Source organism: Lathyrus oleraceus, chromosome 3 (assembly GCF_024323335.1).
Source record: "Lathyrus oleraceus cultivar Zhongwan6 chromosome 3, CAAS_Psat_ZW6_1.0, whole genome shotgun sequence".
NCBI classification, from domain to species: Eukaryota; Viridiplantae; Streptophyta; class Magnoliopsida; order Fabales; family Fabaceae; genus Lathyrus; species Lathyrus oleraceus.
In genome coordinates, this window is record NC_066581.1 from 476091638 (window position 1) to 476104472 (window position 12835).

Sequence of the window (12835 nt, forward strand, 5' to 3'; positions counted from 1 at the left end):
AACGTGATATTCATTTTGATAAGAGTAGATTAATATTTTATCAAAAGAATTCTAATGTGGATGTATGTTGTATGTGTGGTGAATGTGAATGACATGTTTTCTATTGTTTGACATGTATTGGATGATTTTAGATGGATTTTATGAAGAAACATAGTACTTGAAATTATGTATGTGATGATGTGAATTGGTGAATTTGATGAATAACATGAATAACATGAATTGGCTTGTTTGCTTTATGTTAATGTGTTGTGATGAGATGATGAATGTTATTTGATGTATTATTTGGGATTGAAGTCATGTTAGGTGTATGTTTTGCAAATGTTGGATATGGTATGCTTATGTATGATTAAGGGGTTACGATCGTCTTAATTGCATGAGTCTTATTGTTGTTGCACACTTACACTAACATGAGTCTATGAAAGAGGCAATGTTGGGTAATCTCACACAGATTATTTGCTTGTCCCAAACCTAACGCCGAATGGGGTTTGAAAGCTTAAGAATGAATCGAGCTTTAGAGGTGGTTATCTAGTCTATTTGAGAGACGCTTGGCAAGCTGGAAATGATAACAGATGGGATTCACATGCATATCCCATTGAGTCACACATTGAGTCGCACGTGTCGGTGTGAATTGTTGTTTGTGTGATTATGTGGATATGATTTTGGTAGATATGCATATACGTGGATTTTAGGTGATCAATTTGATATGAATTGTTGATGTGTTGTTGATGTGATATGTGTGCATATTTGTGATATATGTGATGAAATGGTGACTTGTATACATTATGGAATCATGAGAAAGTTGTATACATATTTGATGATGATTTGTAAATGATGATGGATGATAATATGTACATGAAATCGATATGTTGTGAAATATGAATTTTGTACATCGTTTAATATTTATAAATGAATACTTGTGGATTGTTGAGCCATGTCGTATGATGGTAAACATGTGGTTCTTTAATAAGATGATATGATGCATGTTTGTATGAAGCGTGACGAATTCTAATAATATATGTATGTTTGTTATACATTTCATATTATTATGTTTTTCTATAATGATTTGAATTACCACCCTTCTGTTGGAATGATGTTTTATTGTGACATCGCTCATGTACCAGAGATAGTGGTGTTTCGCACAAGGATTAGATTCAGAGGCTAGTTCTTGTTGTGTTTTGACTAGGTAGTCTATAGTGCTCTGGTCATGTAACACTTGGGTTTATGGGATTATTTGTATTTATTTTGATGTTGAGAGATATTGTTATGCTCTCTTTTATCTTGTTATTTGGATATGTTGGTTTTGATGTTAAGTGGCCTTAGAGCCCAAAACAATATTTTGTGGTACATGGTTTATGGGAATCATCACTATTTACCATTTATGAAGAGAGATGTTATTCCGTTGTGTGAGTTGCATGTTGGTTATTTGGTTTTGATTTATAACTCGTGTTACTTGTATGTGACCATGGCATGTGTTGTTTCTGGCAGAAGTAAATGTGATGCCCTCATGTATGCATGTTTTAATTTACTCTAATTATGCAATTGTATGTTGTATTGAGTAATAGTAGTTTGGAAAGTGTTACAGATAGCATGTTGAAACTCAATTTTTTCAAGATGATTAGTGATTCTTTTGTTCTTACATTTAAACGGACATGGAGTGGTCAGAGCCAGTTTTGTTAACAGAATTTAGCATCGTTTAACACCTTGTACGTATGATGATATGAAAGAGAATTTGAACTAGAAAGGATGTTAATGAGAAGCTAAAAAGTTCAAGTGCACATACTACTGGTTTGATTTTGCAAAGGATTCATATTGTTACCGGCAATGATGGTTATTATGTTGTTGTGATTACGAACTTGAGGCCATCATTTTCACTACTGATGGTGATATGTGGAAGGGATTGAATAACCTGCAAGCAATAGTGGATTCAAGTTTGTTAACCAAGCAAAGGTTTAAGTTTTGTGACCATCCATATCCACTACACATGAAGAAACAGAGATATTGAAGTTCCCCCATGTGGAGCGGATGGTATGACATAGCTCGCGTACCTGCATGAACCTAGAATAATCTGAGATCAAGATACGAAATTAATTAATTTATACTCACACTAGGAATATATTAATTGCTGTAAACCTTTTCATAAAGCTTCCTCATTTATATGATATCCAAATGAAGGTTGCTAGCTGGAAAATTTCAACCTAGGAAACACGGAGCCAAGTCGACTAATAGACGGTCGGAAGCAGGATCGACAAAGGAGAAAGCCAAGGGAGTTGGGTCGACGAAGGAGGAAGCCTTTCAAAGTCGAAGGTCAATTTACCATGGTGGGAATTAATCGTGGGAAGTAGAACGTGGAAAGTTACCAGCAACGTGGGTGATATGCTCCAACACGTGGCACATTATGAATGGGTCAGAACCTCCCAACAGTTATTTTTTATTACTCTTTAAGCAGATGAAATTTTCATTTCAAAAGGTGGCATTTTTAGCACTGCAATAGGAATACACTTGAAGTATCAAGCGTTTGAGAGAAAAAACTTATCTTCCTACAAAAATGTACTTTTGCTTCGAACTTTATTTTCAAGTCATTTAACTTATCAAATTATTTTCATTTGCTTCGTTCATTTCCATTTGTATCTTGTCTTTATCTTTCCTTACTTTTATTGCATTTATAGTTTGAAAAGCATTTCATTTACTGCTCGAGTATTCCAAACACTTTACCAACTAAGACTTTGTAGTCGGTCCTACAAGTAAACCTCTATAACAAGGCTAGAGATTATTTCAAGAAACAAATTGGCACACCTGGTGGGACACGTTGTGTTCAGTATATGCAACTATGTAGTGGCAAGCTGGTGTCACCACGACCACATGAAGAAACATCTTCGGCAGGAGACACAGTCGCATCACAAACTACCGATGTTGGTTCCAGCGCTATACCCGTAGTTTCGACTGCATATAGTGGGCCAATTCTAACACCGAGTCAACCTCAAAAGCCAACGTTGACGATGATGGGAACTTCTGGGCAATATATGTCAAGTTTTACATTCCTCATGCACAGAACATTGGGAATGCCAACTGAGTTTATGGCGACTATGCATAATCTCGGTTCGACATTCGGAGAAACATCATCATCGCCATTTCCATGCTACCAGGGGTTAGGACCTTTGGCAAGCCAATTGGGTAGACCTACGGGTTTTGGATTGTCATCTCAGTCAGTCCCAACTTTCACATCAAGTTTTGTCGCACCCATGAGACATCAGACGGACGAATGTAATAATGAAATGGTCCACATGCTGACTCAGCAAATGGACACCATACTGAGACCTTTAATCCAAGACTTGACCCAGAGTTACCAACAACTGGAAACTCAAATGACCCGAATAAAGGATTTCCTATGGGGCTCCTAGAGCGCAAATTCGTCAGAACACCCTACCTCCGCCTCGACTAGAAACCCCGGTCAGACAAGAGGAGATGGCAGACGAAACGGTCGAACAAGAATACTAGGAAGTCGAACAAATTCCTAGGGTGGCTCGAAGGCCTCCCATGGTTTTAGTCAATAGGAACCAATATCCTGACCATGTGGTCAGGCAGATTTGACAAGAGGCGGCGGTTGGGGAGCAAAACCTAGAGGTTATTATCGAGCGGATCATATTGAGAAATGGAATAAGCCCGAGACTACAGAGGCCGACATACTCTTCGTCTTTCCAAGATTTTGTTTTACAAACAGGATTTCCTAGGGGATGGAAAGTCCCAAAATTCACCAAGTTCATCGGACATACCAAAGAATCTACCGTTGAACATGTTTCAAGATATCAAACTAAAGTTGGAGACATAGCGAATAATGAGGATTTGAAGTTGAAATAATTTCTAAGTTCTCTTATAAAAAATGTGTTCACATGGTTTGCGACGCTACCTCCACAATCTGTCCAAACGTGGACGCAATTAGAGAGATTGCTCCATGAACAATTTTACATGGGGCAATTGAAAATTAGTATGAAAGAACTAGCCAGCATCAAACGAAAGACCGTTGAGTCAGTCGATCAGTATCTAAACAGGTTTAGACTGTTGAAGTCTAGATGCTTTACTCAAGTCCCTGAGCATGAGTTATTCGAAATAGCCTCAGGCGGTTTAAATTATTCTATAAGAAAGAAATTGGATACTCAGTATCTGAGGGATATGGCGCAATTAGTTGACAGAGTTTGACACATCAAACGCCTGAAAGTTGAAAAGACTAAAACTGGTCGATACCATAAGAAAGAGAAAGTGTCCTATATCGCAGTCGAGGGATTCTCTTCTAACGATAAAGAGTTGTTTGATGAAAATGAGGTCAACATGGAGAAAATCAAGCCTAGACCTTCTTACACGTGTAAGTTTTTAAAACCATTGAATGGGAAAAATCCCATCGAAGCTGAGAAAACAGATAAATATGTTGCAAAAACCTACATGTTTGATGTACCTAAGTGCGACGAAATATTTGATCTATTGGTTAAAGATGGTCAAATAATCGTCCCTCAGGGTTTAAAGGATCCCAATATAGAACAGAAAAACAAAAGGGGGATTCTGTAAGTTTCATAATTTTCTTGGTCATAAAACTTATAAGTGTGTTCTTTTCAAGGACTTGGTGCAAAAGGCATTGAAAGAAGGAAGGCTTCAATTTGGTGAAAGGCCAAAGATAAAAATGGAATCTGATCCTTTGAAGGTTGAAGAAGCGTTGTATTCTGAACCTCTTGAATGCATGATGGTGGAGACTACTGATAGTCTCGTGGAGTCTTCAGATGTGGTGTCTCTAGCTGAGTCTTTTGAAGTATTAATGGTTGAAACTATCGATAGTTTTGACAAAAGTGTTGAAGGTGGACTGGAATCAACTTATCCCCAAGCATGTGAAAACCTAACAGATTTCCAAGAGAAATGCAAAGTAAGTGGGTCAAAAGTGATCCTATGTCCGAAGTGCAGCGCTGTGTTCGACGAGAAAGCTGCTGAAAGATTGGAATCTGACAAAAAGAAGGCATCGGAAGAGAAGAAGCTTGTCGTCCCCAGATTTGTGTTCGACAAACGTGGAGCACCACGTCGAAACAAAGAATACAGGAGGCAGTTCCAACAGCCTCGACCAAAGACTTTTCTTCCGCTATCAGATGCCCCACAGGAGAAGCGGGTGGAATCGGTGAACCAGAAGGGGGGAAAGAGGATGAAGTGGAGAGTGTTAGATTTAGAAAGGAAACATTGATTCGAGAAAAGAAGGTCGAAGCAAGGGGCTATGTGGTTTCTCCCAACTACAAGGGAAAAAACCCAATTACCAGGACACAATGGAAGTGTTACCAGCGGAACAAAAAAACTAGGAAGAAGGCTACAACTTTGCAGTTGAAGCCTGTCGAAACCTCTGGATAAAAGAGGCAAATCCAAAGGCATTGTGGGTAGAAAAAGTAAAAAATTTATCTAATCAAGCAATGGTCATGATCGTTGATCCTACAGGGAAGAAAGCAGTGGTATCTTCCCAAAGTATGAAATGTTCGCCTCAGGTCGAAAAAGAAGAAGAGCCAGAGGACGTGCTTAAATAGAAAGATGAGGAGCCTGAATACTCCCCTCATTCGGAGGAAGGGGAGCCTGAATACTCTCCCAAGTCCGATGAAGAGTTCTACGAGGACATGTACGACGATACCTCTGGTGACGATTTCGTTGTGAATTGCGGCATTGTATCGGTGTTACTTGTTGAATATGATATGGTATCAGAAGTCTCTGAAACTGAAGAAGACTTTATGCCAGATGAAATTGTCGGAGGAAAACCACTGTGCTATTACGTTATGAATGATGGTGTGGTCGAGGAGCAAAAAGCCATGTTCGAAAGACCTAGCCCAGGGATGATGTACCATCTGAAAGCTTTGTTCATAAAGGAAAAGGTAGATGGGATAGTAGTGAACAAGGTATTTGTAGATGGCGGTGCGACCGTCAATTTAATGCCTTATACCCTATTCAAGAAAATGGGGAAGTGCGACGATGATCTCTGACATTACAATATGGTTATATCCAACTACGAAGGGAAAACCAGTAATATACTGGGTGTTATCCAGGTTGATTTAGCTGTTGGCACGACCACTTGCTCGACGCTTTTTATCATAATAAATTTCAAAGCAAACTTTAACCTACTCCTAGGACGAGAATGGATCCATGGAATAGGAGAAGTACCATTAACTGTACATCAGAGCTATTACAGGATTGATGAGGCCATGGGCTCGAAGAAATCCTTCGATCAACATTTCGCAAATATGGCACCTTGTGATGACAAATCAGGGTCCTATCCTTTAGTCAACACCGGTCGTGTGTTGAACCTTGATCCCGACTACGGATTCATACGGGATACTGAAGAAGAAATGGAATCAGAGATGGTAATTCCACCTACGGGGTGGCCTATAGTCGATAGAGATGATTGCTGAGTCAGAAGGTTTGGCTTGAATTTTGGCTTATTTGGCTGGAAAGAAATAAAGTCAGCCCTAGAAGGGGAGAGACTTTAAAACTTGGATATCAAAGCAACATCCTTGACGCTTTGCTCCAGAGATCACTATAAAGATTAAGTAGGAGATTGAAAGACTTCTCAAAAGCCGGTGCATCAGAACTGCAAGGTATGTAGAATGGATAACTAATATAGTACATGTTATTAAGAAAAATGGAACTCTTAGAATCTGTATAGATTTTAGAGATTTAAATAATGCTACTCCAAAAGATGAGTATTCGATGCATGTAGTTGAAGCTCTTCATTTGAAGAAATTTGAGGTTGATGCTCATTTGGTGAAGAAAGGAAGTATTCTTGGGTTGACTTCTGAGTTCCTCATTGGTAAAGCTATTGTCTTTGCTCAAGCCAGTAGTATGGATGCTTTTGAAGCCATCTTTGTATTACTTATCTATGGTTTATCCTTGTTCCCTAACATTGACGGTTTTGTTGATGTTAACGCCATTAGAATCTTCTTGATTGGGAATCTTGTTCCTACTTTGTTGGGTGACATGTATTTCTCTCTGCATTTGAGAAATTATAAAGGTGGTGGGACTATTGTGTGTTGTGTTCCTCTTCTGCACAAGTGGTTTATTTCGCACTTGCCTCAGACGCCTGCTTTCTTGGAGAACAAGCAATGTCTACGGTGGTCTCAGAGACTTATGTCTCTCACTAATGATGATATTGTTTGGTATCATTCTGCATTAAGTAGCTTGGACATTATTGATAGTTTTAGTGAGTTCTCTAATGTGCCTCTCATTGGTACACAAGGACGAATCAACTACAACCCTGCTTTAGCTCGTCGTCAACTTGGGTTCCCCTTGAGAGATAAACCTAATAAGACTCGGTTAGAAGGTCTTTTATATCAAGAGGGTAAAGATCCCCAACATTTGAAGTAGAGGATGCTACATGCTTGGCATAATATGCATAGGAAGGGAAGATCCGAGCTTGGTCCGAGCAACTATGTAGCTTTGGAAGATTACACTATTTGGGTGAAAAAGAGAGATTTGGAGCTGAAGATGTCGTATGCCTGTGAAAGACTATGTCTTTGGTTGTGGCTGAGTCATTAACTCTCCCTAACCAAGATGTAGAGGAGTTGGAATACGCACTCATCAAGATGAAGCAAGAGAGAGATATGTGGGAAGAGTGGTTCCATGCTTTGAGAGAAAGCATGAAGAGTTGCAGCTTGAGTCGAAAGACAAGGATGCGCTTATTGAGATTCTTAAGGATCGAGTAGTGAAGATACAGAGAGAGCCAGAGGGTCTACCTTCCTCTAGCACGCCTCATCCTTCTGGTGCTTGGAAGAAGATTGTTGGTCAGCTAGTTCTTTAGAAGGCTCAGATGAAGACATCCTCTGAGTCCGAGATTCAACTCATTTGAAGGAAGTACGCACCCAGAGCCAGATCATCTAATACCATTGCTAAGGGATCCTTAGGATGATAGTTTCCTTTCTCTTGTATTTGTACTCTGGTTTCTAAAACTATACTCAGTGTAATCCTTCCAAATTTTATGAATAAAAAGAGATTTTTATGGTCAATCAAGTTGTTGTTATTATATATATATTTGCAAAAAGAGATTCATATGTTCCTTGAAATTAAAAAACAATAAAAAACATTACATCTCATGCATCATTTGCATAGCAGGTTTTCTTCCGTCAGATGTCTTATCAGTTCTTCTTCTGTGCATCAACAAAGATGACTCACCGTTATAACACTCGTGCTAATCAACCAAGGATCATGGAGAATCTAGAGCAAGAAAACTGAGAGCTGAAGGATAAGATTGTCAGATTAACGATGCTGATGGAATCTGTCATTGCTGCACAAAACCAGTCATCACCAACTCCTGCAACTCCTCCCCAGAGGACTGTCATTTTTGAGGTTGTTACCTCGACTATTCTGGTTGCTACTATCAGTCAGTCTATGCTAGTTGGGTTCCCTTGGGGAATTCCATTAAACTTTATGCCAGAAGGGTATGCACCCACATTTGTTTCTATTCCGGCATCTAGCCCGGTCATATTAGTGCCACCTCCAGTTGTTCACACTCTGCCTCGTGTTGAGGACACCATCTACCATTCTGAGTCGTATGAGGGCCCAGATGTATACGGGAAAATGGATGAGATGAAAGACCAATTCCTCGAGCTACATGAAGAATTGAATACCTTGAGAGGAAAAGATTTGTTTGGGAAAAGTGTTGTTGAACTCTGCCTGGTCCCCAATGTTAAGATCCGGATGAAGTTCAAGGTCCCCTACTTTGAAAAGTATAAAGGGAATACTTGTCCGTTGAGCCATCTTGTGATGTATTCCAGAAAGATGTCTACTCAGACTGATAATGATCAGTTACTGATTCACTATTTCCAAGACAGTTTGACTGGAGCTGCTTTGAGGTGGTATATAGGTTTAGACAGTGTAAGCATTCGTACTTTTAACAACTTAGGAGAGGCCTTTGTCAAGCAATATAAGTATAACATGGATATGATGCCTGATAGAGACCAGTTGAGGTCTATGTCTCAGAAAGACAAGGAGACATTCAAAGAATATGCCCAGAGATGGAGAGAGGTGGCTACCCAGATTAGTCCACCTTTGGAAGAGAAGGAAATGACAAAGATCTTCTTGAAGATGTTGAGTTCGTTTTATTACGAACGTATGATTGCAAGTGCCCCCAATGATTTCACCGAAATGGTAAATATGGGGATGAAACTAGAGGAAGGAGTTCGTGAAGGACATCTGTCTAAGGAAGAAGCATCATCCAACAAGAAGTACGGTGGGAGTTTCTCCAAAAGAAAGGAAGGAGAGACTAACTCAGTGTCAGTAGGGAGGCAGAGGAGGCCTCATGTCAGAAAAAGTTCTCAACCTCGTCAACATCAACACCAAGTCTCATCATAATTCTAGTATTTTCCAACAATTCTAATCAATCAGTTCTAATTCAGCAACAACAACTATAACAAAGAACCAACAACAACAACAACAACAATAATCATCAACAAAGCTTTGAGAGGAAGAAGGTCTCTTTTGACCCTTTTCCTATGACATACGCATAGTTGTACCCATCATTGGCTCTCAAGAACCTCATTCAACCAAGAAATCCTCCGCAAATCCCTGAGCCACTTCCATGGTGGTTCAAACCTGAACTTCATTGTTCTTTTCACCAGGGAGCCCCTTGACATGACATAGAGAACTACTATCCATTGAAATATGAGGTCCAGAAACTTGTGAAGAGTGGTGTGGTGTCCTTTGAGGATAGAGAGCTAAATGTGAAAACTAATCCATTGCCTGCTCATGGTAATGCTACTGTCAACATGGTGGACGACTATCTAGGGAATTTCAGAGTGTTCGACGTGCGACGTATCCGTAGATCGTTGGTGGAAATGCATAAACCTTGTGTTTGATCAGTGACTGTGAACATGACCATGATGGTTGTGTAATATGTAGCGTGAACCCCCGTGGGTGTATGGTTGTCAAAAGAGATATCCAAAAGTTGATGGATGAGAATGTAATCCAGATTCAACAGTCGAGGGATATAGATTATGTGAATGTGATTGTGCCCGTATTCAAAACCCCTGAGCGGGTAGTTATCCAGTTTGATAGTAGCAATAGCAACAATGTCAATAGATCAGTATCGCCGTTGGTTATACGGTAAGCGGGCCCTGTCCCATATGCATCCGATAAAGCTGTGCAATATCAATATAACGCCACTATGATCGAGAATTGTCAAAAGCTTCCTCTACCAATTGCAGATTCAGTGGTGAATATTGTAGATATTACAAAGGTGACCCGTAGTGGTCGTGTGTTTGGTCCAGTTTTTCCAAGAGAGGTAGAAGATGTTTCCGCAAGTAAGAAGGCGGAGATTCCAGTGGTGAATCCGATTAGTGCTTCAATGTGTCAGTCTGGTGAATCCAGCAAACTCAAGGCTAATGATGATGATGAAGTGTTAAAGTTGATCAAAAGAAGTGAATTCAATGTTGTGGAGCAGCTGCTCCAAACTCCGTCAAAGATCTTTATGCTATCACTACTGATGAATTCTGAAGCACATAGGAAGGCACTGCAGAAAGTGCTAGAGCAGGCTTATGTTGAGCATGATGTGACCGTAGATCAGTTTGACCACATAGTTGCCAACATTACTTCTTGTAACAATCTGAGCTTTTGTGATGAAGAGCTTCTTGAGAAAGGCAGAAATCACAATTTAGCATTGCACGTTTCAATGAACTGTAAGGAGGACGCTTTATCCAATGTATTGGTTGACACTGGGTCATCTTTTAATATGCTACCAAAATCAACTTTGTCAAGGATCTCTTACCAAGGCGCCCCAATGAGGTACATCGGCGTGATTGTCAAAGCGTTCGACAGTTCGCGTAAAATTGTCATTGATGAAGTGGACCTTCTAGTAAAGATAGGTCCGAGTGATTTCCATATTACTTTCCAGGTGATGGATATCCACCTGGCCTACAGTTGCTTGTTGGGAAGGCCATGGATTCATGAAGTCGGAGCAGCGACGTCTACTCTACACCAGAAGTTGAAATTTGTGAAGAACGACAAGCTTGTCATTGTTGGTGGGTAGAAGGCATTATTGGTAAGCCATTTGTCATCTTTCACATATGTTGAAGTTGAGGAGGAGGTTGGAACTCCGTTCCAAGCCTTGTCTATTACTGATGAAATGAAGAAAACTGGGGCACCCATGTCTTCTTTGAAAGATGCCCGAAAGGCTATTGAAACTGGCAGCATTGACAAATGGGGTCGTATGGTAGAGATTGCCAAGAATAAGAATAGATACGGATTGGGTTTTCAACCAAGGCCGTTCAACATCAGAACTGAAGTTGTGCAAACAAGTTTCTGCAGTGGAGGATTCATTCATGGGAATGATCAGCACTCAACTCTCGTGATTGAAGACGATGGTGATGAAGACGAAGCTTGCGCCAACTTTGTGACGCATGGCCAGACTTGTAACAATTGCGTTGCTGATGATGTTCCTACTGTTATTCATCGCTCTAAGTAATTTTTTTTCATTTATTTTTAAAGAAAAATCCTTCTCTTATGCCTAAGGGAGAAGTGAACATCGTTGGGCATTTTCCTGATTATCATCAATAAAATACAATTTTATTCATCCACATATATGATGTTTTATTTTTACTTTTTGCTTTTCTGAAAAAATGGTAATCACAAAAAAACATAAATAAATAATAATCTTCCATCTGCATAAAATTTGATCGCACTCCACTTCTCTAAAATTAGAATATGAAATCATTAGGCAAGTTGGTTCTCAAGCCCATTGAATACAATGATCCTACTCCCTCTCCAAACTTTGATTTCCCTGTGTTTGAAGATGAGGAAGAGACTGATGATGAAGAAGTCTCTGATGAGTTATCTCGTTTACTTGGGCACGAGGAAAAAACCATTCAGCCGTTTGAGGAGCAGATTGAATTAGTCAACTTGGGTTCCGAAGATAATGTGAAGAAGTCAAGATTGGGTCTCAACTGTGTCTAGAAGCTAAGAAGGGGTTGATTGATCTTCTTCAAGAATATTCTGATGTGTTTTCTAGGTCCTATCAAGATATGACTGGTTTGGATTATGAGATTGTGGAGCATAGATTGTCGTTGAAGCCAGAATGCCCGCCGATCAAGCAGAAGTTGAGAAGAATGCATCCTGATATGGAAGTAAAGCTCAAAGAAGAAGCGCAGAAGCAGATTGATGTTGGTTTTCTTGTAACCTCTGAGTATCCGCAGTGGGTGGCCAATATTGTGCCTGTTCCTAAGAAGGATGGAAAGGTCCGCATGTGTGTTGATTATAGAGATTTTCACAAAGCTAGTCCGAAAGATGACTTTCCTCTACCACACATTGACATGTTGGTGGACAATACAGCTAAATTCAAAGTCTTTTCATTTATGGACAGATTTTCCAGTTATAATCAGATCAAGATGGAACCTGAAGATATGGAGAAGACCATATTCATTATGCCCAGGGGAACATTCTATTATAGAGTGATGCCTTTCGGTTTAAAGAATGCTGGTGCAACGTACTAGAGAGCTATGACCACTCTTTTTCATGATATGATGCATAAAGAGATTGAAGTTTATGTTGATGATATGATTGCTAAATCAAGTGATGAATAAGAACATGTTGAGTATTTGTTGAAGTTATTTTAGCGTTTGAGGAAGTATAAACTCTGCTTGAATCCCAATAAGTGTACTTTTGGTGTTTGTTCTGGTAAGTTGTTGGGCTTTATTGTCAGTGAGAATGGTATTGAAGTTGATCCTTCCAAGGTCATAGCAATACAAGATATGCATGCGCCCAAAACTAAGAAGCAAGTCAGGGGTTTTCTCGACCGCTTGAATTATATCTCAAGATTTATATCGCATATGACTGCCACATG